Here is a 26,569-nt window from a genome sequence, read left to right on the forward strand (position 1 = left end):
AAAGAAATATGGCGGGTGAAGAGTGTTTTGACAACTTTTAGCAGATTCGCGTCTTTTGTGAGAAATACTCCAATACAACGATGGGCACTGAACGGTAAGCAAACAAAAAGTGGAGTCTATCTAATACAGAAGTCGCATTTTGTTTCACACGATCAGGAAGTGTGATACATGTGCATGTATGATTGAAGATTTATTTTTTTAATACGTTTTTCGACGTCTCAGTTCTATCTGCTTCTATAATTCAGCTGTATAATTTTGGTTGGAAATCCGATTGTGGATTGTGGGCCTGATAAAATAAAATAAATAAAAAAATTAATGGGAATTTACAGTGGGATCTTCCACTAGGTGGCTCTTCTTGGTCCCACTGATTCCAGATCGAATTGGAATTTAGAAGTGTTGGTTTTTGTGGAGGGAGGAAAACCGGAGAACCCGGAGAAAAACCCTCGGAGCAAGGACGAAAAACCAACAACAAACTCAACCCACATATGATAGGTACATTTTACATCATTTTGGACTAGTTGAGAGTTCAGTGTTCAGTGTGTGTGTGTGTAGCAGAATAATCGAGTCAATCATATAAAACAATTCGTGTGACAGCGGGCAATGTCATAATAAAGCACTAAGAGGGTGTCCTAACTGGGGCACCCTACCAAAAGACATTCTGGCTTGTTAATTAATTGTTTATGTATTTTGTTTTCATACTTTTAGGCTAAAATCGTCATTTTCAGTTCATCAAGATGAGGTCTTTTTCACACAAGAAAACTACAAGAAATATTCTTGTCGGCCATCCTTTGTGGAGTTCCTAGAGAAACATCTTAGCTCACCCAAAGATGAAGAAAATATACTAAATAAACGTGATGACATAAATACATATGTAACCATGGGATCCTTGGAAACTGCAGGGCACAAAATGAACAATTGGACTAATAGTAGTGGTGCTGAGAGAAGTGGATCTAATGGTGCCCTAGCTTGCCTTGGTTCAGCTATGGAGTTCCCTTTTGTGTCAAAAATAAGTATTGAAAGTCAGAAAATGTTTTTGAAGGTATTTGAGACATTAAGATCTGGGCAGCTAGCTAAAGTGGATTTGCAAGAGATGAAAGCTGTTCAGGTTTGTGACTATACTGCTAATTCCCACTTTTTTATTTAGTTATTACATGTACATTGTTAGATACCGGTAGCTAACTCTTGTATGATTTTACTCATTTGTTATTTAAACACCTTTTCTGATAACTGATTGATTGACTGACTGACAGATCGATGAATCAATCAATCAATTGTTTGATTGATTGATTGATTGATTGACTGATTGATTGATTGATTGATTGATTGATTGATTGATTGATTGATTGATTGATTAATTGATTGATAACTTAACCTCATGTACCCGGCTTTTATTTGACTCCTGCAGTTTATTCAAGCCCAGTTTTCATGAAGAAACGGTGTTTATTCGTTATTTTTGTCAAAAATGAATCTGGCTAAGACACCTACTGCTTATTATACCTCAAATAAATACCCTAGGGGCCTATTTTCAACTGCACCTTGCAGACCAAGCATCTATTTGGTATCCGGCGTTTAATCAAGAAAATACGGTATATGGTATGGGAACACCAGTGCTACTCAAATTGAGTTTGTTCATCTACATGTAAAACTATTTCTGACTCTAGATGTTTTTCCAACAAGACACTAATTTTGTGTGTACAACACTGCTTGCTTTTGCCTGTTCATCACTCTCTATTAACTCATAATGTGTTTTGTCATCTTCTTCCTGTCAGGATATTAAGAACACAGTGTTGATTGAACAAGAAGAATTCCAACAGTTTGTGCATCGACATGCAAAGACCAATCATCATCTGTACGACTTCATTCACCCTGACATTTGGGATGATTTCAAGGTTACTTGTTTCATTAAGTAGTAAATATGGTTTCATAGGGGATGGATAATGTGGAAGTTGCAATGTGCAGTTCCAGAAAATATCCATACCCACCCCACGGAAGGCCATTGGAAATTCCGAGGGGGTGGGGGTTTCAAAAGCGAAAATTTTTAAAGGAAAGTATGGAGCTTATCTGAACTTTCCGGAGAGGTGGGGGGATTCAAACCAAAAAAACCTTCCGTAGGAGGGGTATGGATGTTTTTTTTTAAACAACATGATAGCAGTGTCCTAATGACACACTTAATTCTGACATGAATGGTTCTTCTCTCTGTCTACTGGGAAAAACTGCTAGGCAACATGATAGCCTGTTCCAGGCACTAATTTAGTTGGAGGGCAATGTGAAAAACAGGATTAGCGCAAAGAACTCCAACTAACCCTCATCATTTTTTTTAATCATCATGCTTTGCTGCTCCCCAACTAACTAAATGCCTAGATCGCCTAGCAACCTGAATGCTGGTGGGGGGAGGGGTACCTATTATACACTGTAGGCTACCACAGGCACCCCATCCAGTGCCAAAGGGGAGTATAAGTAATCTTATTCACTTGTTGCTATGAAACTGGATATAGGAGGAGGTGATACTTTCAGAACAAATCAGGCTTATATTTAAACTACCAAACTTTTCTCAACAGTACATTCCTGTGGTAATAGATGTTTTTCATTTTATTTTAGGCTGAAGTTGAAGGAAAATTAAAGGAAAGTATCAGCAAATACCCTGTGAGTATTTTACCTCTGCTTGATATTGTTAATAATAAAGCATGTGTTGTTGTTGTTGTTGTATAATGTGAACAAAGTTATACAGCGCTACATCTAAAAAAATCCATGATCTTGTTCGATCTGTGAAATATTGACATTTTTCCAAGACTGGAATTCATGTATGTCGTGTACTTTGATTACCAATGTTAATTTTGTTTTCTTCCCATGTAGCAGCACTACTCATTGCAGGAGACAATTGGGTTAGCTGTTGGTGCCGTCTTCAAATCAGATGCAGTATTGACTTTTGAGCAAACATTACTGCAAGTGGTAAGTCAACTGGAAAATAACAGAGTGTTTATTTTCTTAGCTGTCAGTCACAATATCCACCACCTACTTAAATCATTAATTGGAACAAGTACAATTAATACAACTAAGCTTTTTCCACATACTGTAATTAAGTAATCAATTGTTTATATCTCTTTTTCTCTTTTGTATTGAAGTGTGTAATCCTTTTTTATTTTAACCCTTGCCCCCTGCCTCGATTAGCCGTTTTTACTAGTAGCGAGGGCATGCAATTTTGTAACAATATATAAAAAACAAAAGTTCAGTTCAGTTCATTTCATTTCTCTATGGAAATGTAATTTGTAATTTGTATTCAAGGTATAAGAACACTCCTTGTTTTGATGTACTTTGTAGTTTTTCACACTCTGACGATGATCTTAATGATCAAAAATGTTTGGTGTATCTTGTTACATGTAATTAGCATTTTAATCATTTTTTTAACACTTTATTTAGCAAATATGTCCACTATTGACAATTTTTATGTTTGTAGACTACATTACGTTTAAGTAAGTTTAGTAAACTAAATTGATTAGGTCAGTAGACTAAAAGTAATTTATTATTGCTAACACAGGGAAATGTTCCAAAGCTGAGCTTGCCTGAAAATACTGGCATCATATTATCAGGAGTGTCTGCTACTCCAGATGAGAACACAAGAGTCGTAACATCAGCTGCAGTGAAGCCCAATTCTCCAAAGGTATTTGATCATCATTTTAAACTTGCATAATCGCCTACCCCGTATCCCCTTGAATAACAACCCCCTCTCTCTCTACCTCTTCTTTTTAACCCTCTCCCTGTAAAGTTAAAATTTCACAACAGGGATAGGAATGAGTTAAGGTCTAATGTTGAGGATTTTGACACTGAAAACTAGTCAAAGAAATCAAATCAAAAACACTTATCAAAAAGCCCTAATTAATTGAGATTTGATTCTGTTGTGATTGAATTGGATAACAAAACAAAATATTTACTGCATTACTTCCAGCGAGCCATATATTTAAAGTAATCCTCCCCCACCCCGAAATTGATACCTTCTCTCAAATAATGATGTTCATCCCGGCCATTTTTTGAGGAAAATACAGTAAATCATATTTTAAATTGTAATGGTCTATAACATCTGGTCCGATGAGCTTTCGTCTCGACAATCAACAGAAGTAATTCCCAGTCCGAGAGGCCTGGGGGCAAATGTCTGGTAATCGATGTTTCCTTTGTAGCAAATATTCGACCCACTCCGCTGTGGTTGCCTCGGTAGCTCAGTGGTTAGAGCACCTTCCATGAGATTGGGGTGTAGTGGGTTCGAATCCCGCTCGGGGCATCTGATTTTTTTCCGACATTTGTTCTGTTTAATATATAGATAGGCATATCAGAGTTTACCTCTCTGATGATGAACCATATTTTGATTTGATATAAATGTATTATCACCATGTGCTGACCAAGTGCACCCCCACCCACCCCTCTCTTCTCGCTACAGGTTGTAAGCGAGGATCCAATTGCTATCAGTCTTGCAAAAAAGCACAAAGCTGATATTGTGATCTCATCCAGTGGACTGAACACTCTCCTGGAAAATCAGCCCCCAGATTACCGCAGACAGTGGCAGTTACCCATAACTGTTCAGCGGCAAGAAGGTTTGTATACAGGCTGAGCTGTATTTAAATTTTTCTTCCAAAATTCGTCTGATCACGCGGTTTTTGTCGTGTTGCTTATCAACATGGTGTCACACCTTTTTGAGTGGTTCTCAGTGCTTGTGCTACCGTTTTAATTTGAGAATAAAGCGAATCAGAATAACCTTGTGACATAGATTCACGCGCAATCTCTTTCTTTACGGTGTTAATTAATCCCGCCTCGTGCGCAAACTTTGGACCATTCGATGATGTTTCTTATAATGTGTCTCCGGGCAGAGTTTCTCGTCAAATATAGAATCCTCTTTTTTGACATACCGGTGTCCAGTAACGTTCGGAAATGAAGTCTCCTTAGCGTGCAATTTTTCACTGGTGAGAAATAAGACAGTTAACCCTGCATCTCAGTCTATCTCTTTCTCGCCAGTTAAAATATTAACACAAATTCATGAGTTTTGCGAGAATTAAACAACTGATCATCAACAGCGAAAAATTGTCTTGAAAGTATAGGTAGTGAGATTCTCCCAACTTACATATATACTATAAGAAAAAATAATAATAATAATAATAATAATAATAATAATAATAATAATAATAATAATGATGGGAAAAATACGACTACATGTGCCACATGTAGTCGTATTTTTCCCACCATTATTATTATTATTACTAGTGGTAACCACAGGTTAGAAAGTGCGGGCCTCGATACAGTTAAGAGAAGGTTCTGGGAGGGAAGTACACACATGTAAATTAGGAGTTGTGGCACAAATTGTGACAACTCGCTCGGCTCGCCCTGGCTCGCCTCGCTCCTTGTCACAATTTGTGACCACAACTCCTAATTTACATGTGTGTGCGGAACGCAAGACGCCTTTCTTACCCCTATTGCGCCACGAGTTGCAAAAAAGGCGTTGGCGGCACCTCTAACGGCCCGCAGCAACAGAGAGCGCCACCTGTGTGCTATATTTATTTTTCAATTGAACAAATATTTTTCTTTTGTATATGCAACAGATGGCTGCCGCAAGATATTCGTCAGAAGTTTTGCAAGCTATGATGGAGGAAAACCTCCGTGAATTTCAAAGAAACCCCCAAAGAAATTTGTCTTTTTCACTCGCCCACACCGATTTTAACGAATGGCTTAGAGTATGGAAAATGGACATACCCGAAACTGACACAAACAACAAAGATCTTTACATTTTTGCAAGAAAAAACAAGAAAAAGTTTTATGATCTTTTAGTAAGCGAAATTGATGACTTACGAAGCTTAAAAGCAAGCTTTGGACTTGAAGTTAAATTTTCGATACAAAGAGACGGAGTTACGCAACACATGAACCACTATTTCAGTGAAAGAGAACCGCACGTGTTTTCAAAAAACACCAAAGAAGAAATCGAAAAAGAGTTTGACAGATTTATCGAAAAAGCAAAGGGAGAAATTGAGGCTTGGTCAGAGAAGGGCTCGGGGTGGAAAATTGAAAGAATAAAAATGGCGTATATCAATGTCGCGCGTTATCAGCCATTGAGAGGGGGGAGTTATCTGCCTTTACCACCAAAATTGGCAAACAAAAAAGCAGTTATTAACGTGCAAAACAGGGATAACGAATGTTTGAAATGGGCTTTGAGAGCTGCATTATTTCCGCCAAGAGATGGGAAAAATCCGCAAAGAACAAGCAGATACCCAGTTGACGACGGAATAAACTACAATGGAATCGATTTTCCAACGCCTCTAAAGCAGATTGACAGGCTTGAGGCGCAAAACAACAACCTTGCAATAAATGTGTTTGGATGGGAAGACGACTGTGTGATACCTCTCAGAACAAGCAAAAAAGAAAATAGCATTTCCCGTATAAACCTTATGTTAATTGAGTCAGGATTAATTCAGCACTACTGTTTTGTAAAAAGAGTAAGCGCTCTGCTTTACGATCAGACTAAATCACACAACAAAAAACACTTTTGCATGATGTGCTTGACCGGTTTTACAAGAGCAGACTTGCTCGAAAAGCACGAAAAATATTGCAATGGAGTTAACGGCAGGCCAACAAGAATCGAAATGCCGGAAGAGGGGAAAAACACTCTTTCTTTTAAAAACTATCAAAAACAAATGAAAGCGCCTTTTGTAATTTACGCCGACTTTGAGGCATTGTTAAGAAAGATGCAAGGATGTAAACGCGAAACGCCCGAGGACAGCCAGAAGAGAAAAGAACAAGGAGAAGAACTAGAAGACTTGAAGTAAAAAAGCTACACAGAAAAGACAGAACAGCACGAAGCATGTGGATTTGCTTACACAGTTGTAAGGAGCGACGGCAAACACGAAAAACCTTACGTTTACAGGGGTGAAAACGCCGTTGAAGTGTTTTTGAACTGCCTTTTAAGTGAAGAGAAAAAAATAAGATTTGAATTGTCAAAGCAAAAACCCCTTGTGATGACTTCGGAAGACTGGGAAAAATTCAAAAATGCAACCGATTGCCACATTTGCGAAAAAACGCTGATGAAACAAAACTTTTTAGACTCGTTGCCGGTTTGGATTGGGTATTATGGTGAACTTAATTACTTTGGGCAGCTTCACAAAAAATGTTATTACAGCACGAAAAAAGCGGAGCAAAGCCTTGGTACCGAACACCACTATGAGCTAAAAAAGCTGACACAAAACACACACATAGTGGCCGCAAAAAACCAAAAAAAATGTTTGAAGTGCCACAAGCCGCTTATCCAGCCGAACTACAAAGATGTGGTAAAGGACCACTGCCACATAACAGGGAAGTTTCGAGGAGCCGCGCACAACATTTGTAACTTGATGATGAGAATAAATCCAAAAAATGTCCAAATACCAGTTGTATTTCACAACCTAAGGGGCTATGATGCGCACCATTTAATGCAGGCAATTTCAAAGATTTCAAAAGAGGCACAGAAAGAGGTAAAATGTGTCGCAAACAACATGGAAAAATACATCACATTTTCATTTGGCGGACTGCGTTTTATTGACAGCTTAAACTTTCTTCAAGGAAGTCTTGATTCACTTGTAACAGCGACACCGAAGGAGTCATTAAATATAACAAAATCTATTTCAACACAGTCTGATGAAAGTTTTGAACTTCTTTGCAAAAAGGGAATCTATCCTTACGAATACATGGACTCATGGGAAAGATTTAGCGAAACAAGTTTGCCTGAAAAAGAAAAGTTTTACAGCAAACTTAATGATGAGAACATAACGGATGAAGAGTACAAACACGCGCAAAACGTGTGGGAAACCTTTGGCTGCCAGACCCTGGGCGACTACCACGATTTGTACGTTAAGACAGACGTTTCTCTGTTGGCTGACGTTTTTGAAAACTTCCGAAAAATCTGTCTTGAGAAGTACGGGTTAGATCCCGCGAATTATTACACGACGCCAGGCCTTTCTTGGGACGCACTTTTGAAAAAGACAGGCGTGGAGCTTGAGTTACTTACGGACTATGAAATGCATCTTTTTGTTGAAAGGGGATTAAGAGGCGGAATTTCGATGGTAAGCAAGAGATATGCAAAGGCGAACAACCCTTATGTTGAGGGATTTGACCCGAGCCAGCCAAAAAAATACATAATGTACCTCGATGCGAATAACCTTTACGGGTGGGCAATGAGCAAGCCGCTCCCAAAAAGTGGTTTTAGATGGAAAAAGGTTATGCCGACAGAAAAAGAAATAATGACGAAAAAAGAGTTTGCAAAAGCTGGATGGATTTTAGAGGTGGACTTAGAATACCCGAAAGAGCTGCATGACGCCCAAAACAGCTATCCATTAGCGCCAGAGAAAAAGAAAATTTTGAATTGTCAAAGCAAAAACCCCTTGTGATGACTTCGGAAGACTGGGAAAAATTCAAAAATGCAACCGATTGCCACATTTGCGAAAAAACGCTGATGAAACAAAACTTTTTAGACTCGTTGCCGGTTTGGATTGGGTATTATGGTGAACTTAATTACTTTGGGCAGCTTCACAAAAAATGTTATTACAGCACGAAAAAAGCGGAGCAAAGCCTTGGTACCGAACACCACTATGAGCTAAAAAAGCTGACACAAAACACACACATAGTGGCCGCAAAAAACCAAAAAAAATGTTTGAAGTGCCACAAGCCGCTTATCCAGCCGAACTACAAAGATGTGGTAAAGGACCACTGCCACATAACAGGGAAGTTTCGAGGAGCCGCGCACAACATTTGTAACTTGATGATGAGAATAAATCCAAAAAATGTCCAAATACCAGTTGTATTTCACAACCTAAGGGGCTATGATGCGCACCATTTAATGCAGGCAATTTCAAAGATTTCAAAAGAGGCACAGAAAGAGGTAAAATGTGTCGCAAACAACATGGAAAAATACATCACATTTTCATTTGGCGGACTGCGTTTTATTGACAGCTTAAACTTTCTTCAAGGAAGTCTTGATTCACTTGTAACAGCGACACCGAAGGAGTCATTAAATATAACAAAATCTATTTCAACACAGTCTGATGAAAGTTTTGAACTTCTTTGCAAAAAGGGAATCTATCCTTACGAATACATGGACTCATGGGAAAGATTTAGCGAAACAAGTTTGCCTGAAAAAGAAAAGTTTTACAGCAAACTTAATGATGAGAACATAACGGATGAAGAGTACAAACACGCGCAAAACGTGTGGGAAACCTTTGGCTGCCAGACCCTGGGCGACTACCACGATTTGTACGTTAAGACAGACGTTTCTCTGTTGGCTGACGTTTTTGAAAACTTCCGAAAAATCTGTCTTGAGAAGTACGGGTTAGATCCCGCGAATTATTACACGACGCCAGGCCTTTCTTGGGACGCACTTTTGAAAAAGACAGGCGTGGAGCTTGAGTTACTTACGGACTATGAAATGCATCTTTTTGTTGAAAGGGGATTAAGAGGCGGAATTTCGATGGTAAGCAAGAGATATGCAAAGGCGAACAACCCTTATGTTGAGGGATTTGACCCGAGCCAGCCAAAAAAATACATAATGTACCTCGATGCGAATAACCTTTACGGGTGGGCAATGAGCAAGCCGCTCCCAAAAAGTGGTTTTAGATGGAAAAAGGTTATGCCGACAGAAAAAGAAATAATGACGAAAAAAGAGTTTGCAAAAGCTGGATGGATTTTAGAGGTGGACTTAGAATACCCGAAAGAGCTGCATGACGCCCAAAACAGCTATCCATTAGCGCCAGAGAAAAAGAAAATAAACAAAGAAATGTTTTCACCTTACCAAAAGAAAATAATAAAAAATCTTGATTTAAAACTGCCAGAAAGCGAAAAGCTTGTATTGACTCTCGAAGACAAAAGCAATTACGTCGTGCATTACCGAAACTTGCAGTTTTATTTAAAACAGGGAATGAAACTCAAAAAAGTGCACAGGGTCTTAGAGTTTGAACAGGAATGCTGGATGGAGCCCTACATCCGGATGAACACAGAATTCAGAAAAAAAGCAAAGAACGACTTTGAAAAGAACTTTTACAAGCTAATGAATAACTCGGTTTTTGGAAAAACAATGGAAAACCTGAGAAACCGTGTAGACATAAGAATAGCGCGAAGCGACGAAACAAAGAAAATAAGAAAATTAGTTGCAAGCCCATTGTATTCAAGGCATGTAATGTTTTCAAACGATCTAGTTGGAATAGACATGCGAAAAAGCAGGCTTTTTCTTAATAAACCGGTCTACACAGGCATGACCATCCTTGACGTAAGCAAGCTATGCATGTATGACTTCTTTTACAACCATCTGAAAAAGGAGTACGGAGAGCGTTGCGAGCTTTTGTATACAGACACAGACAGCCTTTTGCTTGAGATAGAAACAGAAGACGTTTACGCGGACATGGCAAAAAACATTGACAAGTACGACACAAGCGACTACCCAAAAGAGCATTCACTTCATTCAAACGAAAACAAAAAGGTGTTGGGAAAAATGAAAGACGAATGCGCAGGAAAACTAATTTCAGAGTGTGTTTGTTTGAGGCCAAAAATGTATTCAATAATGACAGAAGACAAAAAAAATATAAAAAAAGCAAAGGGGGTAAAAGAGTGTGTGACAAAGAATAAGATAGATCATGAAAACTTCAAAGATACACTTTTTCAAAACAAGGAAAGCTTTCACGAAATGCACATGCTAAGAAGCTATGCCCACGAGATGTATTCAATAGTGGTAAACAAAAAATCGCTGTCGCCTTTTGACTCAAAGCGATGGATAGCGGATGATGGGATACATACAAATGCTTACGGGTATAAGTTTTGCGAAACAAAGCCTACATAAACATAACTTTTAGAGCTTTTCTGTGCCCAAGGGGCTCAAGCACTAAGTGCTTGGTGGTAACTGTGTATTTGGAGGAATAACAAGCAATTCTTCACGCACGAAGCCGCGCTTTGGACCATCGTGCAAGTAATAAAGAACTGGCTGATTAGGTTTAGTAACAGACCTTTCAATGCTGTAGACTTTTAATGACCAAATCGGATCTGTAGCCCTTTTTACACCGCCTTCCAGCTCGCCAGGTTGGTAGAGAAAGCGCACATTAACGAGAGAGGGGAGTTTTTTTTCTTTCTTGCCAACAGGTCTTGTATATTTTGAGGACGGTTTTGACGAAACAGCCTTTTCTTTGATTGCAGCAGCAGGTTTTTTTCCAGTAAGACTGGTAACTTCGTTGTTCAGAGCGGTAACAACTTCTGGAAGCCTTTTTACCCACGCTGTCGACCGCTGGCCAGATGGCAGGTTCATCTCGACACCGTACTGATAACCAAACAGGCGCTTTGCCAGTGTTTGATTAAAACGTTCAACAATAGCTTGATCTCTGTGAATGTTAACACGCCCGCGTCTAATATAGGTTTTGTGATTTTCCATTTCTTTAGTAACAGCTCCCATGAATTCGCGACCAGGGTCAACTTGAAGCATCTGTGGCCATTTTAGTGCACTTCGCCTGTAAATTGTCTGAAAACCTTTTGCAACCTCAGTTGAATCTTTGGAGGTCAAAGGCTCGGCCTCTTTGAAACGGCTGGCAACGTCAACAACAGTCAGCGCGTATTTGTAAACTTTTCGCCCTCGCGGCAGTTTGTCGTGTGGCAGAAAAAGAAGGTCCGCCTGGTGGACCGCGTTAGGGGTAGAAACATCGAATTTTGGGCGAGGAACGTATCGTGGTGCCGGAAGGTAGATCTGCCAAAGGGCCTGCTTAACTAGCCACTTTTTTGCGGCATCTTCGGAAACCTTGGCAGCCTCGGCTAATTTTTTTATCGCAGCAATTCCCTTCCAATAGCCCTGGGGGCTATAGTAGACTTTCGAGATTTTCTTCGAAAAGTTTTGCTCCGCAAAGATCTTTGCATCCATGCGTATACAAGAAAAAAAAGAAACGTTTAAAGAAACCGAAAGGCAGCGTACCCAAGAGCAAGAGCGCCTGCGCCAACGAACATCAGTTCACCTTGTTTCTGCTGCTCGCTTGGCTGATAAAAATCAGAGAACTTGGGTTCTTTCGGAGGAATCATTTGTTTGTCAGGATGTGCCTGGTTGTAGAGTTTGAAAGCGTAGTCTGTGTTCGTAAAGTTCTGTTTCGCTTGCTGTTTGATCTCATTGTTGGTTTCGATCCAGTCGAGAAGCTTCGTGCGGTCGCGAGAGTACTTCGCGTAAGCTGCCTGGTAAGCCTCGAGAGCTTTGTCGTGTCTTTCTTTTTCTTTCAAAGCGGCGTCATCTCCGCCACCCAAAGCTCGAGCAAGATAGTTGCCGCCAATGAAAGCAGCAGCGTTCAAGATAGCTCCGCCAGCCATAATCGCGACGCTTGCCATTTTGTTATTATACTATTCTAATTTTTTTTTAATTGGTGGGGAGAATTTTCTGGTCCTCGAGATACTGTTTAAGTGCAACGCTGCCAGCCATGACGGCTGTGAACTTTACATAGTTCATAAAACTGCTGCTTGGGTCGGATGTGAAGTTTTCTTTTACAACTTTTTTGGCAGCCCAGCCGATTCCGGCGGCGAGACCTGTAATGGTGGCGGCATCCATGAGCGTTTTCACGAGCTTGTTGTCGGACATGGCGGTTCAGTATAAAATAATAAAAAATATTCAATTGAAAAATTTTTTTGTTTATTCTTCACCGTTTTGCGAAGCAAAGTTTGCAACTTCTTCACCAGATTCAACTTCTTTTGTTTTTTTTATACCTCTTTTAAAAATTGTATCCTCATCCTTTTGCACCCGAATAGCGGTTTTAACGCAAGTTTTGGAAAATTCAAACCAAAGTAATGCAATACCAGCCATAGCTGCACCTTTAACAAGGTTGTCAAGAATAAAACCAAGGGACATTGTCGGTATAATAAATGAAAAATAAATGTTCAAAAGAAATTTTTTAATCCATCGGACGGATTCCTCTTTGTTTGCGAGGTCTAATGGCATTTTGGATTGTCGAAGGCGTGTCTGAAGAACGCGTTGCAACCCTTCCAATACTTTCTGCTGTAACTGGTGTGTCATCAGTTATAAGAGTTGGCGGAGCTTTAAATGTTGGACTTCTTTTTTCGTTTATAAAGCCTTTTATGTCTTCGCGTTTCACATAAGTTGTAACGATTGCACCGCCGATACCAAGCAAAGATATCCATTGATTTGTGGTGAGACCGCTTGATTGCGGCTGAGCCTCGGGCGGAGCTGGTTCCGTTACGTCCGGTGGTGTTGCATTTCGCTTTGCAGCAGCAGATTTCTTTTCCTTTTCTTTTGCAATTATTGCAGCAGCCTCGACAGCAGCTTTTTTCTGTGCTTCACGAGCCTGTTTTGTTTTTTCAGCTGCAAGCTTGCCAGCAGCAACTCGCTTTGGATTTTTGGCAGGCTTTGTTGCTGGAGTTGTTGAAGTAACTTGTTTCTGTTCTTCTTGAGCGATCGGAGTTTGTTCGAGCTCGGCCATTTATAATAAAAAAAAATAATATTTAAATAGAAAATTGCTCAGCAAGATTTTTTGCTAAGCAATTGCTAAGCATTGTTCAGTAATTACTTAGCATTTTCTTAGCATTGCTCAGAAAAATCTTCAGTAGTGTTTGTGTCCGCATCTTTGGAAGCACCTTTGGTTTCGCACAGCGAAGTGTGCGACTTTGTAGCTTCGTTTAAAACAATGTGCTTTGTTGTGATGAGCGCAGCATTTGCAACGGCAAGAAAGCGGCCGCATTTCAAAGCCAGACCGCCTGCCAAAGTGGACAGCTCTTTGCTGATGATGTAGTCGTTTTTGAGTTCCTTCTGATAATCATTGACGTCCTTGATATTTACGGCCATACCAACGACTTTAGTAACAAGAAAAATAAAGCTGTCAATCAAGCTGTCGGTTGTTTTGGATCCAACGTATGCCTCATATCTCTTTAAGTACTTTTCAACTTCTTTATCTGTCAAGCGCTTCACCTGCTCGTGTGTCAGTTGCACACCGATTGCTTCTTTGGCTTTTCCTGTTGAAACAAGGATTGCAAGCTGTTCACGCAAAGCAGGAATGTCAGGGCCTTGAATGAGTGCCATAGCGCTTTCTGTACTTTCTGGTTCAGCTCCTAGCAGTTCCATTACGGAAGCTAATTCTTGTTCACTTGCAGCGCCCTTGACGCTCTCGGGAGGAGAAGTTGCGAACGGGTCAGCCATTTATTACTCTAAAAAATATGTTCAATAAGAAAATTTTGTGCCGTAAGGGTGGCGATGAGAAATGACAAGATGCGAAAACTTATTTTTTTTTAGCTTTAAAATGATTTCTTTGTAATCCTCATTGGCAAGTTCGCCAGCGTAATCCTCAAAGATTGCCTTCGTGGTCTTGGCAGAGGGGGTGTAAAAGAAAACGATTGCCGCAACATTTTCGCGGAATGAGGATGTTATGCTTGTCAATTTTTGAGTTAACACCCATATGCTCAAGCCTGCGTGGCGAGCAGAGAAAGCAAGATTCACCAACTCCCCTGTTCTTCCTTTTACATCTTTCGAAGCAGCACAGTCGTCGAGGATGATAAGCGTGTTCGTACCCTCAAAAAGAAATCTTGAAAGCCTTAACCAAGATTCCACCTCGTGCTGCTCGCAAATGAAAACAAAAAATCGAATATCTTCCTCAGCAAAGCGATAATAAGTCTTGTTGTGCTCGAAAGTCGGGCAGATGAGCACGATGTAGTCAAACTTGCCTCGGAAAGGGCCACAAAGCTGATTGACCACGTATCTTGTTTTTCCTGAGTTCGTTGGTCCCACAATGAGGGCGTTGAAGGGTATATTGGCAGGATCCATCTTCGTTCGTATATGTACCTAAGGTACACTTTTTCAAAGAAAAAATTATAAAAGCACAGATTCTAACTGCCTGCCAAGTATATTCATTTGGGCGTCGCTGATTACGTAAATGTGGCAGTTCAAATTACCTGAGCCGCTTGCTTTCCTCTCTAGCTCAAGCTGGACACCGTCCTTTGTGTTCACAAGGCGCGTGCCGCTTCCGTGCATCGAGTGGTCAGCCATGGAACGCAGATCAATAAGAAGGCCAAACTTGTCTTCTGTGTAAAACTTTTGCAGAGTCATGTGCTGCGTTTTATTTTTTTCTTTCATGTAGAATCTTTTAACTTCTCCCCAAATGTCCATTCCTTCGATGCCGTTGTTGTACAGCATGTTTGGCGAGCCGTTGACAGTGATGCTTACTTTTGTAAGGTCCGGGTTAATGTACTTTTCCGAGCTCCTTGCACCTTTGTTATATTGCTCAATAAATAGGAGCAAGATACCTTTCATGGACCTCCTCTGCGGGTTGACCCTTAGATTCAGACGTGTGTCGGAGCCTTTTGCAAAAGCCACCACTTTAACACGCTGGATGTGGTCGTAAGCGAACTCTTTGCCGCCCGAATAAGCGCTGAACGCTTCATCTGCAATTTCCTCGCTTCTTATCATCTCGTACTCCAGCTGGATGTTTGTCAACTTGTATTTTAGTTTTGTTGTATCTGAGCCTCTGACCACATGTTCGGCTGCCGCGAGCTTCAGTTCGAACACAAGATCGTTGTATAGTGCCTGAGGATAAAATGCCCCATGGTCAGTTAAAATCTGGTGATCCAGGCGGATGCGGTATTTATTTCCATATATCTCATTCAGCTTTTTTTCTGCGTCCACACCTGAAGTTTTCTTATCGCCAGCATTTGAGCGAATTTTGTTAAGGTCCTCGCTCTGAATGCCCTCTGGCACCCTGTCGTCGCGCTCCTCCTGCGAAAGGAAAAAATCCTCAAATATTTTGTAGATGTCATAGCCAACCGTGTCCTGCACGACGGTGCCTTCGTAGTTTACAACAAAATCGTCGACCAGAGCTCGGCTGACGTTGTCAACCAGAAAGTTGTTGGCATGGCCTCCGCTCAAGTCGATGTTGAAGCGCAGCGCCAGCGAGCCGGGCACAATGACCTCGTTTTCGTTCAGCTTGGGCACTGAAACATACAACGTTTCCTCTGGATTGGCTTCTGTGCGGTCAAAAGTGATTCGTTTTACCGCGCGCTCGGCTTTCAGTGCGCCGAGTATTTTCTCTGTGCGTCCCGGTCGAAGGTTTTCTTGAACAGCAGCCATCTCTCGATTGGTTTTATTGTTAAATTGAAAAGTTTAATTTAAAAATATATATATATAAATTAAGCGATGGCAACAGGTGGTGGTGATTTTGGATTCGAGGACCCTGATTTGGACCAAGATCTTGACCACAACAGTGATAACGATGATGAAGAGGAACAAGAGGTCGACACAACCCGACCATTTCAGCCCGGGGAGGCATCCACACCCTACCATGGGGGTGAACAACATGAAATGCAAACGATGCAGCACGAACAGAGCGGGCTGCCAGACACATCCTACGAAGAAACACCTTTTTTGGGAAGCTTTATTCATCAAGATGACAAACCGGCAATGATTGACAGAGCTAAAGATTTTATCAAAAGAAAATTCCCCAAAGTGAACTTCGCAAAATTAGGCCCAATAGGTTTTAGCAAAAAGAGTGGCAATGAAACTACAATTGTATCCTTTGGATCAAAAGGTGGCGAGACCGAAATTTTCAAAAAAGACGGAACTGGCCTTCTCAAAAAATTCACAAACAAGTTTAAAGCCCCCCTTGGGCCAGAAGCGGAATCTCTGATTGCTCAAGACAATGAAGAAATAAGAGAAATGAGACCAAGATTAAGAGAAGCTGAAAGTCAAATACAACAGGCAGAAACAATTGACATGCAGAAAGAAAAAGCCACCCAAGAAGTAGAAGATTTCAGAATAAGAATCGAGCGAATAGATGCCAAGATGGAACAACTTGGGTCAAATGTTGAAAATGAATCAGAATTGCGCAGACTTAAGCAACTGAAAAAAAATCTTGAAAAGGATTTTGAAAACAAAAAAAAAGAAGTTGCTGCTCTTGAAAAACAAGCTAAGCAGAAGGCAGAAGAACAAACACGAGTCGACCAACTAAGGGCAAGCCTCGCTGCCATAGAGAGCAGAAGAAACACTTTGCAAGAAAGGCTCAACGACACAAGAGCGTTGGATGATCTAAAAGAGAAAGAAGCCGAGCTGAAGCAACAAAACGAGGAAGATCAAGCTGTTATAGAGGATGAGAATGCCTCCCCCACTGACAAACAAGCCGCGGAAGAAAGAGTTGCGGAAAGAACCGAGGAGCTCGGGCGTTTACAAACGCAGATTGCAGAAAGAGAAAGGGCGCTTCCACTTCGTGAGAGGATCAAAGAGATCTTCAAAAAACATGGCGTGACATTAACAGCAATACTTCTGGCTGCTGGTGTCACGATTGGTTCTGTTATTGGAGCCATTACAAACGCGTTGAAGGCAACCGGCAAAGCGTTGGGGAAAGGCCTAAGTGATATTGGCTCAAAGGTAGCATCAGCTCTGCCTGGTCTCATTGGCTCGATTGCGAAATTTCTTTTCAAAACCGCTGGTCAAGTAATTGGATTTCTTGCAGAGCACACCTGGCTGCTTATCCTTGCTGTGGTTGCTTTTCTTGTTGAAAAATACATCAAAAAGAGACGTTAGCGCATAAGGGTGTAGAGCAAAGCTGCTGCTCCAACCGCGCCAACAGCGACAGTTGCTTTGTTTATTTCGTGTGAATCATTGGCTACGGCCTTCGTAGGTTTAGCGCTTTGCGCGTTGCCGTCCTTTGGACGGGGACCGTAAAGGTCCCTAGCTTGTGTTTCAGCAGCGCTTGCTGCAGGTGCCTGATTTTTTTTTGCTGTGGCGCTCTTGTGTATAGGATTTGAAGGGTGGCTGTTTGGTGGGTTGATTTTTGATTTTCCTCCCGCCATCAGTTTAAGAGCTGCTTTTTTTGTAGCTTTATTAACCTCATCATTCACTCCTAATTTCATCCCAACAACAGCCTGCTTAAGCTGGTTATTGTAACCAACAACGCTTTCTGTGTTTATCACCATACGAGCGGGCATCAGCCAGGCACCTGGGCAGACTGCAAGGTTAAGCCGAACCTTAGCTTCGTCGATGGCTAATTGGTATCTTTGGACCGACTTTGCCAGATCAGGTTGCCTTATAGCGTCTTCAACCAACACGAGGAACTCACTTTGCGCTTCCTTTGCACGGCCGCCTGTTCCAAGTATGCTACTTCGAACGTTGACCTGCGAACCGAGAATACAGTAGACAAAAGCCTCTATCGACTGGTTTACTCTCGACAAACCTGCCTGAGTAAGCCCTTCAGTGCCGTTAGGACAAAACCAGTCTGCCTGTGCATATGCAGCGTCGTCTGGCTCGATGTATTGAATCAAGTTACCTTTGCTTGCAGCTCCCCCTTCGTCCGAAAATTTATCGTAATCGGGGTATTTTGCTCCAGTTTTGTTTGGTCCAATGTTAGTAATCCAGATATAAACGTTACCAAGTCCGTGGTTTGCGCCTGTTGTGAAACGGAAATCGCTTGACGGGTCGACACCGAACTCAGCGCATATTCTTTTGTAAGAAGCCACGTCGTACTTGTTGTCGAACTGGCTAAAAGTGGGGTCGCCTGGCAAGGCGCTTACGCTCTGAATTCCCCCCATCTGAAACAATATTCGCCTTATCGTGAAATAAACGTGAAAAAGATAAAAATTACGCACAATCGGTGGCAAGCTAAGAGCTGAGTGCTCTTCATCGAAAATATCTCGACTTATACCGCAGCCTGTTGTCGCGCACCATACCGCAAAGTTAAGTTGCTGTGGCCAATAGCCCATATTTTGGCTAGCAAGCCACCTTTTTGACTCTTTTCCTGATGTATGCTTCAGTTTTGTTTTTTGAAAAATCTCTCTTAATTTCGTTGTGAAATATTGATCTGGTGTGACGTAGATGTTGATTTGGCTGTTAAATATTTTTTTCAAACTCGGTGCGGCTTCGTGAAATCCAACCGCGGGAATTGGCAAAGATGAGCCTTTTGCGCCGCTTGGTGACAGCTGTTGTGGAAAACCGCCTGAAATTTGATTCACCCCCAGTGCTTTTTTCATCTCTGGGCTCCAATATTTGCTGTCAGAGCCAAAAACATTTATCAAATGGCCTTGCCCTGCCTTGTAATAAATGTCTGCCGTTGCTGTGTGGTTGTACGCGAACTCAACCTGTGCAACAAATTTTGTTCGGTCAGCGTTTGGATATTTTGCAAGAAAAGGTTTCCATGCATTGTCTTTTGCCGCTTCAGAAATTTTAGTTGCTTCTGGGGTTTTCATCCACTTCATAAAATCTCTTGTTTTCGCATCCATGGTCCTCTTTTATATTAAACATTTTTTTTTTTTTTATTTAATATAAAAATGGTTGTGCTGACTGTCACCACAAAAGAAAATCCGAACACTGTTTATTTTGACCAGCCTATTCCAAAACCGAGCTATATCCGGCTTTTAAGTTGTTCTCTTTACAACAGCTGGAATAGTTTGGAAAAGGATGGAATAGTTTTTTATAAACAAGTGAACAAGGAAGAGAAGGCGCGTTATATACGGCAAGGAAACTTCTCACTCGATGACATTGGGAGTATTTTTGAAAAAGGATTTCCAGAGAAAAACATGTTTTCTGTAACAAAAGGCATTGCAGGTCGTTCATTGATAATAAAAGCAAAAGAGCCCAATTTAAAAGCTTTTGGACTGAATGGAAGTCTTATTAAGTTCTTTAATTTGCCTGGGTTTGAGAATTACGCAAGTATTGAAAAGGAATATTTTGAAACAATTGAGGTAAATAATGTTTCAAATCCTAAAAATTACTTCATCAACTGTGACCTTATCGACAAGCAACAAAGCTTGCTAAATGGTAAGCCATCAAGCCTTTTAGCGTTTTTTGACATACGTGGAAAACCGTATGAAAAAGTTTATTACCAAAATACACATTTTAACGTCTTGCGCGACGTTTCTGCTGAAGAAAATGTATCATCTCTGACTCTTTCGATTAGAGATGAGAATGGAAAGCCATTCGATTTTAACGGCACAAATCTTACATATGAGTTGGAATTGAATTAAATTAAATACAAAAATAACTTTTATGTATACGAGGCCATGTCATCTGCTAATGTGCTCCCGAGTGCCCCTGCTTATGGTGATCGCGAAGAAAACAGCGTAAAACAAACACTGTATCCCGCTTTGCCAAATCAACCAGAAAACTTTAGGTTAACAAAAATCAATCAAATTTGTTCAGAATTTGACAAAGAAGTTGCAAAATACCGAGCTGTTTTGAAAAAGTATAAAAAGGTGAAGTCTTTTTTTCATTATTCCGCAATTTCAATGGGTGGTTTGTCCAGTGTTCTCTCTGCTTCCAGCCTTGGAACAGCGGTAACAGTCGTTGGTTTGCCGGTAAGCGTTCCTCTCGCAGCATGTGCTGCAATTACAGGCGTTTTGTCAGCCGCTTTCACTGGAGCGAGCAAAAAACTTGAACCAAAAATTATGAAAAATAATGAAATTACTTCTCTTGCTGTTGCCAAACGTGAAACTGTCAATAGACTTGTTTCTGCCGCTCTCATTGACAATAAAGTTGATGACAAAGAGTTTCAAATTATTTTGGATGAATATTCTCGTTACATGGCCCTCAAAGAGACTGTTCGCATGCACCTTACAAAAAATTTAAGCCAAAAAAAGTCATCCCCACAGCCTGACATTGAGAAACTGAGACAGGAAATTCGACAAGAAGAATTAGATAGGTTAAAAAAAAGAATATCAGCAGAGTCGAAATCAGATTTGAGAAAATAAACACTGGATTTAATCTGAGTGTTCAGAAAAATAAAATTAACGCATGACACAAATCGTGACATTGTGTTACACACAGCGTGACATTGTGTGACACAGAGCGTGACAGTCACGCGTGACGTTGCGTGACAGGTCAAACGAAAGGGCAAAACCCTGGTCGGGGGGTGCTCGTTGGCTGTTTCTTGCCTAGCCCCGGCTAGGACTTTTTCCCCGCCGCTGACAAGGCGGCTGTCCCACATTTTTACCTCTGCCGAGGTTTGAAATCCCGAGGAATTTCTGAGCACCCCCACGTTATCAGTAGGGCCGAGGCGGGTTCACCCAGGGGTATCTCCCACTGAAAGGAGTCCCCCTATACCCCGTAATTCACCATCCGCACAAGCCATTATAACAGGATTCAAGTGGTTGGCCATCCACTACCTCCCTTGACTTCACCAGAATTTGTGAACTAACAAAAAGTTACGGCCGCGTTTACTTATATATAGTTCACTTTGTCACGTTTTTCACTTGTGGTACCCTTTCACCTATTTTGAGCAAGTACGCATGCGCTTTTGGGCATCAGGATGATGTCATCATTAATTAGACACTTGGTAAAGTTTGGTAAATAGGCTAAAATGTTGGTGCTTTTCCAAGCGATTTGCTTTATTTTAACCGAACTTTCTACTCCCGTTTGGCAAAATGAGGTCAGACAGATAACATATCAAGTCGTGGAAGCAATGCTTGAAGCAGAAAAAAAATAAACAGGCCCGATTGAGTCCGATGTTTCGGGAAAGTTCTTTCGATCGATCGTTAAACTTCTGTGATCAAATCCTGTTATTTCTCGATTTCTTCTCTTCGCTTCACTTCGCCAGCTTTTGAGGGGGCACAAAAAATTACAGCGCGTTAACTGAGCGTATTTTTTTTGTAATATCTGTTCTGTTTCGTTTTTTATCGGCCCAAACACTAAATCCTGATTAGGCCGCCATGTTTCTTTCTGCTCGTCCAAGGGCCTGAGAACTAGAAATATGGTTTCCAGGCTCTCTCTGAAAATGTCACGCAACTCACGTAAGTCGCTCGCGATTTTGCGTGCCGCTAGCAGGGCAACCATTTTTTTGTGTCTGTAAACGGTCAGAAAAAATGGTTTTAGCGCGTTTAACGTTAGCGAAGGTTTTTTTAATGTTGTTTTCTTTTATAAATAAAAAAAAAAAGTCGCAAGCTTAAACCTTTTTTGTCAATTAAAGGTTCGTCGCCCTAAAGTACAATGGTTGGTTTAAATGATTGGTACGAAGTTCAGTCTGTCGGCTCTTCTTCCGGCAGTTAATTAATTTGTTTACCCATTTTTTTTGCTTTTTCTTTAGTTCCATTTCCACGACTGCTTTCCAGATTTTTTTGTTAGCTTTAGCCAAGATTTGCTTAGCGATTTCAGTTTTTTTTGCCTTAAATTTTCCGGAATTTTTTCAAAATCATAGACATAGTCGTACACTTCTCCTAACCTCAAAAAAGCTTCATGATATTTTGTTAAAGTAAGATAATCTAACGATTTTTTTGGTAAAACTGTCGTTATTGGAACAAATTCTTCGTTTTTTTCACTGTTGGGTAAGTCTTCACTTTTTCCAAAAAGTTCTGGTTTTTTCAGTTTCATACTTTTTTTTAAAGTAAAGTCTCTTTCCAACAATTCTTCAAAAATTTCTTTGCTAAGCTCTTTAGTTTTCAGTTTTGAAATTGCTACAACCAAGTCGTGTATAAATTTTGTCATGTCAACACTTACATATTGTTGTAAATATCGATCAAAAATTTTTTCGTTTTGGATGTAAAACTTTCTCGTTCTCGGTCCTTTTGGTTGAAAAACATCTCTCGTTGGCTCCATTTACCCTGAGGTGTTATTTGTTCAATTGAAAAATAAATATAGCACACAGGTGGCGCTCTCTGTTGCTGCGGGCCGTTAGAGGTGCCGCCAACGCCTTTTTTGCAACTCGTGGCGCAATAGGGGTAAGAAAGGCGTCTTGCGTTCCGCACACACATGTAAATTAGGAGTTGTGGTCACAAATTGTGACAAGGAGCGAGGCGAGCCAGGGCGAGCCGAGCGAGTTGTCACAATTTGTGCCACAACTCCTAATTTACATGTGTGTGAAGTGTTTTTAAATCACTGGACAAAAGAAAATTATTCCGAGTAAGGTCGAGTAACGCGTCACGCTTAAGTCACGAATGTTTTTTATCGTTTCCTATTGCCGCGAACCAATCAGAGTTGTTTTTTTGATTGACAGTTTTGCGAAGTGTAGTCGAGCACGCGGTGTGAATTGAGATGTGATTTCCCCCCGGGGGGGGGGACTCCCATATGAGAGTGACGGGGATGCTCGTCGTCTCGCTTAGGGGTATAAATTTCGGACTTTGGGTCTCGCTTAGGGTGTTCTGGGGAAAATGCAAGAAAATGGCAATATTTTTAGCCATCAGGGTCTCGTTTAGGGTTGCACACGAAGAAATATACAAATATAAGTTCTTTTTCTCAGAATTTTGGTATCTTTTAGGGGTCTAAAATAGCTTGAGCCACGCCCAGATTGGTCTCTTTTAGGGGTTCTTTTCAAAATTTCCGACGAGCATCCCCGTCCCTTTAATATGGGAGTCCCCCCCCCCCCCGGGGATTTTCCTCCGTCGGCAAACTCGCTTTGTTGTCAGTGTTACAAGGAATTTCTCGAGAATAACCGTTGTTGGAATCATTCGCTTTGCCGTAGTTTATCTGTGATACAATCACAGCAGATCTTCTCAAAAGCAACACCTATAAAACAACGTCTGCAACACGTAATGTCTGCAAGACAGAAGCCTCGATCTAATGTGACACACTGTTGATTTTTCGCATTCTTATCGCTCTTGGAGACAAGATTTTTCTCTTCCGGTGTTACGACAAACTGTCGTGATTGACACATTTTTTGCATTCCGATCGTTCTTAGTGGAAGAACAAAATTTTCAACTTCCGGTTTGCAGATAGCCTTAAAAAAGGTGGCGCGCACGCGTAATACGCAATCCGCTGGTCACTGTCAAGATTAGGGTTGCGGGTCTCTCTTGGGCCCGCAATTATATAGCTCCACCAGTTGAGCACTGTTTGACACAAGGAATCTAGCGATTATTATTACTATAAGAAATATGTAAAGAAAGGTAATAATAATTTTTGTGTAGTCAATAACAGAGGCTAATATATTTTTTTCTTTCGTGCAGACAATCAAGATAAATCCATTGGCCACAAGGTGGTGTTCATCGACAAGCCACTTCCACCACAAAAAGTTCATCCCCGTGAAGTGAACATGAAGTTTTACAAGCACGCGTTCAGGAGATTGGTTTGTCAGAAACCTGGCGGAGAAGACGCGGTAACTGATGATGATACAGAAAGAAATACTAAACCAACTGCGAAAACGTCAGAAAGGTTGCATTCCACTGGTATAGATCTGGAAAGTAAGGCATCGAGATTGATGAAACACAATCCGAAGGCAGAAAGCGACGAGCGGAAGGAAAAGATGGCGAAATGGCCGAGTTAAAGAAATCAAGAACGGATGACTCTGGTGTAAATGCGAAAGAGAGCGTCTCGACTTCCAAAAACGAAGGAGAGAAGTTCTTTGTTTACAATCTTTGGAGATTCGGAAAGTTAAAAGTTTTGGTACGATGTAGTGTGGACGCGTATAGAACGGAACCAAATAAACCAAACTGTTATACTTTTTTCAGTGTTCTTCCGAAACTCGAATATCAATCAAACTTCGGTCACGAGAAGCTGACATGCTGCGAGGCAGCAAGATTATGGCTTCATAGCTACATCCGACCGAATACTAAACTCATCTGCGGTAGAATTAACGTTTTCAGTTCAGAACTCATTACGAGTTGATGAGCTTTCCATCAATGATATTCTTCAGCAAGGAGCAGGTTTTCACCCCGCTCAGGGAATGAAAATGGTGTTTCAAGTGTTTCAAGCGCTGAAGCGACTTCCCGAGGCCAAGTTTATATTTTCTCACAAGTCAGGAGAGATACACGGCTGTTTGTACAAGAGCATCGTGCCAACTTCAGGTGCTTTGAAGTCTTCGTATGATCTTCACAAGGCAGGAACACCAGTGGTAGTCAACTTCACCGAAGCTGAAATTCCCTGGGTAGCGATTGATTGTAATTTGTTTATGCCTTGGCAGATAAGAGAAAGAAGAATTCCTTGTACCTTTCCGCCTGTACCGGCCAAAGACTTGGAAATGATGAATAAGAAGGCGCAAGAAGCCGCCACAAAGGGATCAAATAAAAACAAGAAGAAGAAAAAGAAAGGGAAAAAGAAAGGAAAAGCGAAAGGATCTGAGCCGAAACTGACCAGTGCAGGTCCCGCTACTGACCAGCTAAAAACGCCAAGAAAAGAGCGGAGAACTGTGAATAAAGGCAAATTATTTGCCAGTTTTTACGACACACAACCGGCCGAGAAGGAGAGTGAAGTATTCGCAGTGTCCAGGCGAGCTTCAGGACCTGTTTCATATGACGATATTGACTTCTGAAAGACCAAAAGAAAAACCTGCAATATTTCCTGAACAGAATTTCGGAGCATGGTCGAAAATAGCTAGATTTGTATCAAGAAATAGTTCTCGTGGATCGTCCAGCGTAAGGCAGAAACACGGTCACGTTCTCCTCTCGTGTTTTCCGCGCGATTTTTTTCAAGCGTATTTCGCAGCTTGTAACTCTACGATCCACGAGGATAATGAGCGGTTACTTGTAATTTTATAAAATTAAGCGAAAGATCCACAAGAGAGTCCTCCTTTTCTTCGAGGAAATCAGATTTGAAATCAGTTTCTCAAAGTAGTTGACAAAAAAGAAACTAGTTATCAATAGCCCATTTTCGATATATTTAAATTCAGCCTAAAACAATAGACCTCAGGACGAGGCTCCGGGGACTAAACTACAGAGTTTGTGGGGTTTATTCTCCGGAGCCTCGTTGTGATGTCTATTATTTTAGGCTGAATTTTAAAATATCGAAATTGAGCTATTTCGAGGACCGTAGAAGTTCTGATATTTATGAAATCGAAGTCCATTTCTTACCTCAAACGAGCTTATTTGTCACGGACGGTGCATCTTGCATCTCGCATTTTTCTTTTCAAGTTTGTTCTTCGTAATCCGTCTCAATCTTCCCTCGTCTTAACCATTCTCGTTTGTTTAATTTTAATTATCAGAAAAAAAATAAATAAAAAATCGTGGCCACGGGAAAAAATCTTTTTTGCTCAAAGTGAAGGATGTGAGGTTTTCTTTGAATTATTCAGTATAAATTAGGTAATAAAAAAAAACGATTGAACTGTGGATGAGTGACATGGATTACGTTAAGAACACAATCTAATCATAAAAATAAAAGATGAAATATCACTGGGCAGCATATCCGTATTAACTGACGAGTCTATCCGAAAGGGAAAATGGCCCTTTGTCTTTATTAACGCGTGCCCGTAGTATAATTAGAGTATAATTAAGCCGGTAAAGTTCGGTTGTCTTTGGAAAATAAATTGCATGTCTTTATGAAGTTTGTAATCGTTTTGCACGCTCGCGATTTATCGTATTTGTTTGGCCACTTTAGATAAGTTTGAAACATTTCTACTTAAAAACAAAGTTACAAGTAAACGGTAATAAAAATTAGACCTTAAAAAATAAATTTCGCATCTTCTTAACAAATCAATTGCATCAAAAGGCCAGAATATATTAAAAATGCAATAAAGAGTATACAGACTACACAGTAACAGTAGACCTTTTGATAAAAAAAAGCTTTAAAACGTATCTTTGAGTAGCAAATGTAACCTACAGATTTTGTAAGCAAAATTGTGGAAATTCGTCGATTTCGTAATCAGAGTTGAACGATATTCAAGTTTTATATTATCTATTTTTGCTTATTAGTATTCGTGGTCATTTATCGGTT

The 26,569-nt window shown here is 40.7% G+C and overlaps 1 pseudogene across 1 annotated transcript; it reads left to right on the forward strand.

Moving 5' to 3' along the window:
• Positions 1-26,304, forward strand: LOC144659763 (uncharacterized; annotated as a pseudogene). The gene is made up of 8 exons (XR_013571959.1): positions 1-94; positions 706-1,105; positions 1,770-1,889; positions 2,599-2,643; positions 2,854-2,949; positions 3,536-3,658; positions 4,430-4,583; positions 23,872-26,304. The product of XR_013571959.1 is annotated as an uncharacterized LOC144659763 (transcript).
• Positions 26,305-26,569: the final 265 nt, after the last annotated feature.

Source organism: Oculina patagonica, chromosome 7, assembly GCF_052425735.1.
Source record: "Oculina patagonica isolate OP01 chromosome 7, crgOcupat, whole genome shotgun sequence".
In the NCBI taxonomy this organism is placed as follows: domain Eukaryota; kingdom Metazoa; phylum Cnidaria; class Anthozoa; order Scleractinia; family Oculinidae; genus Oculina; species Oculina patagonica.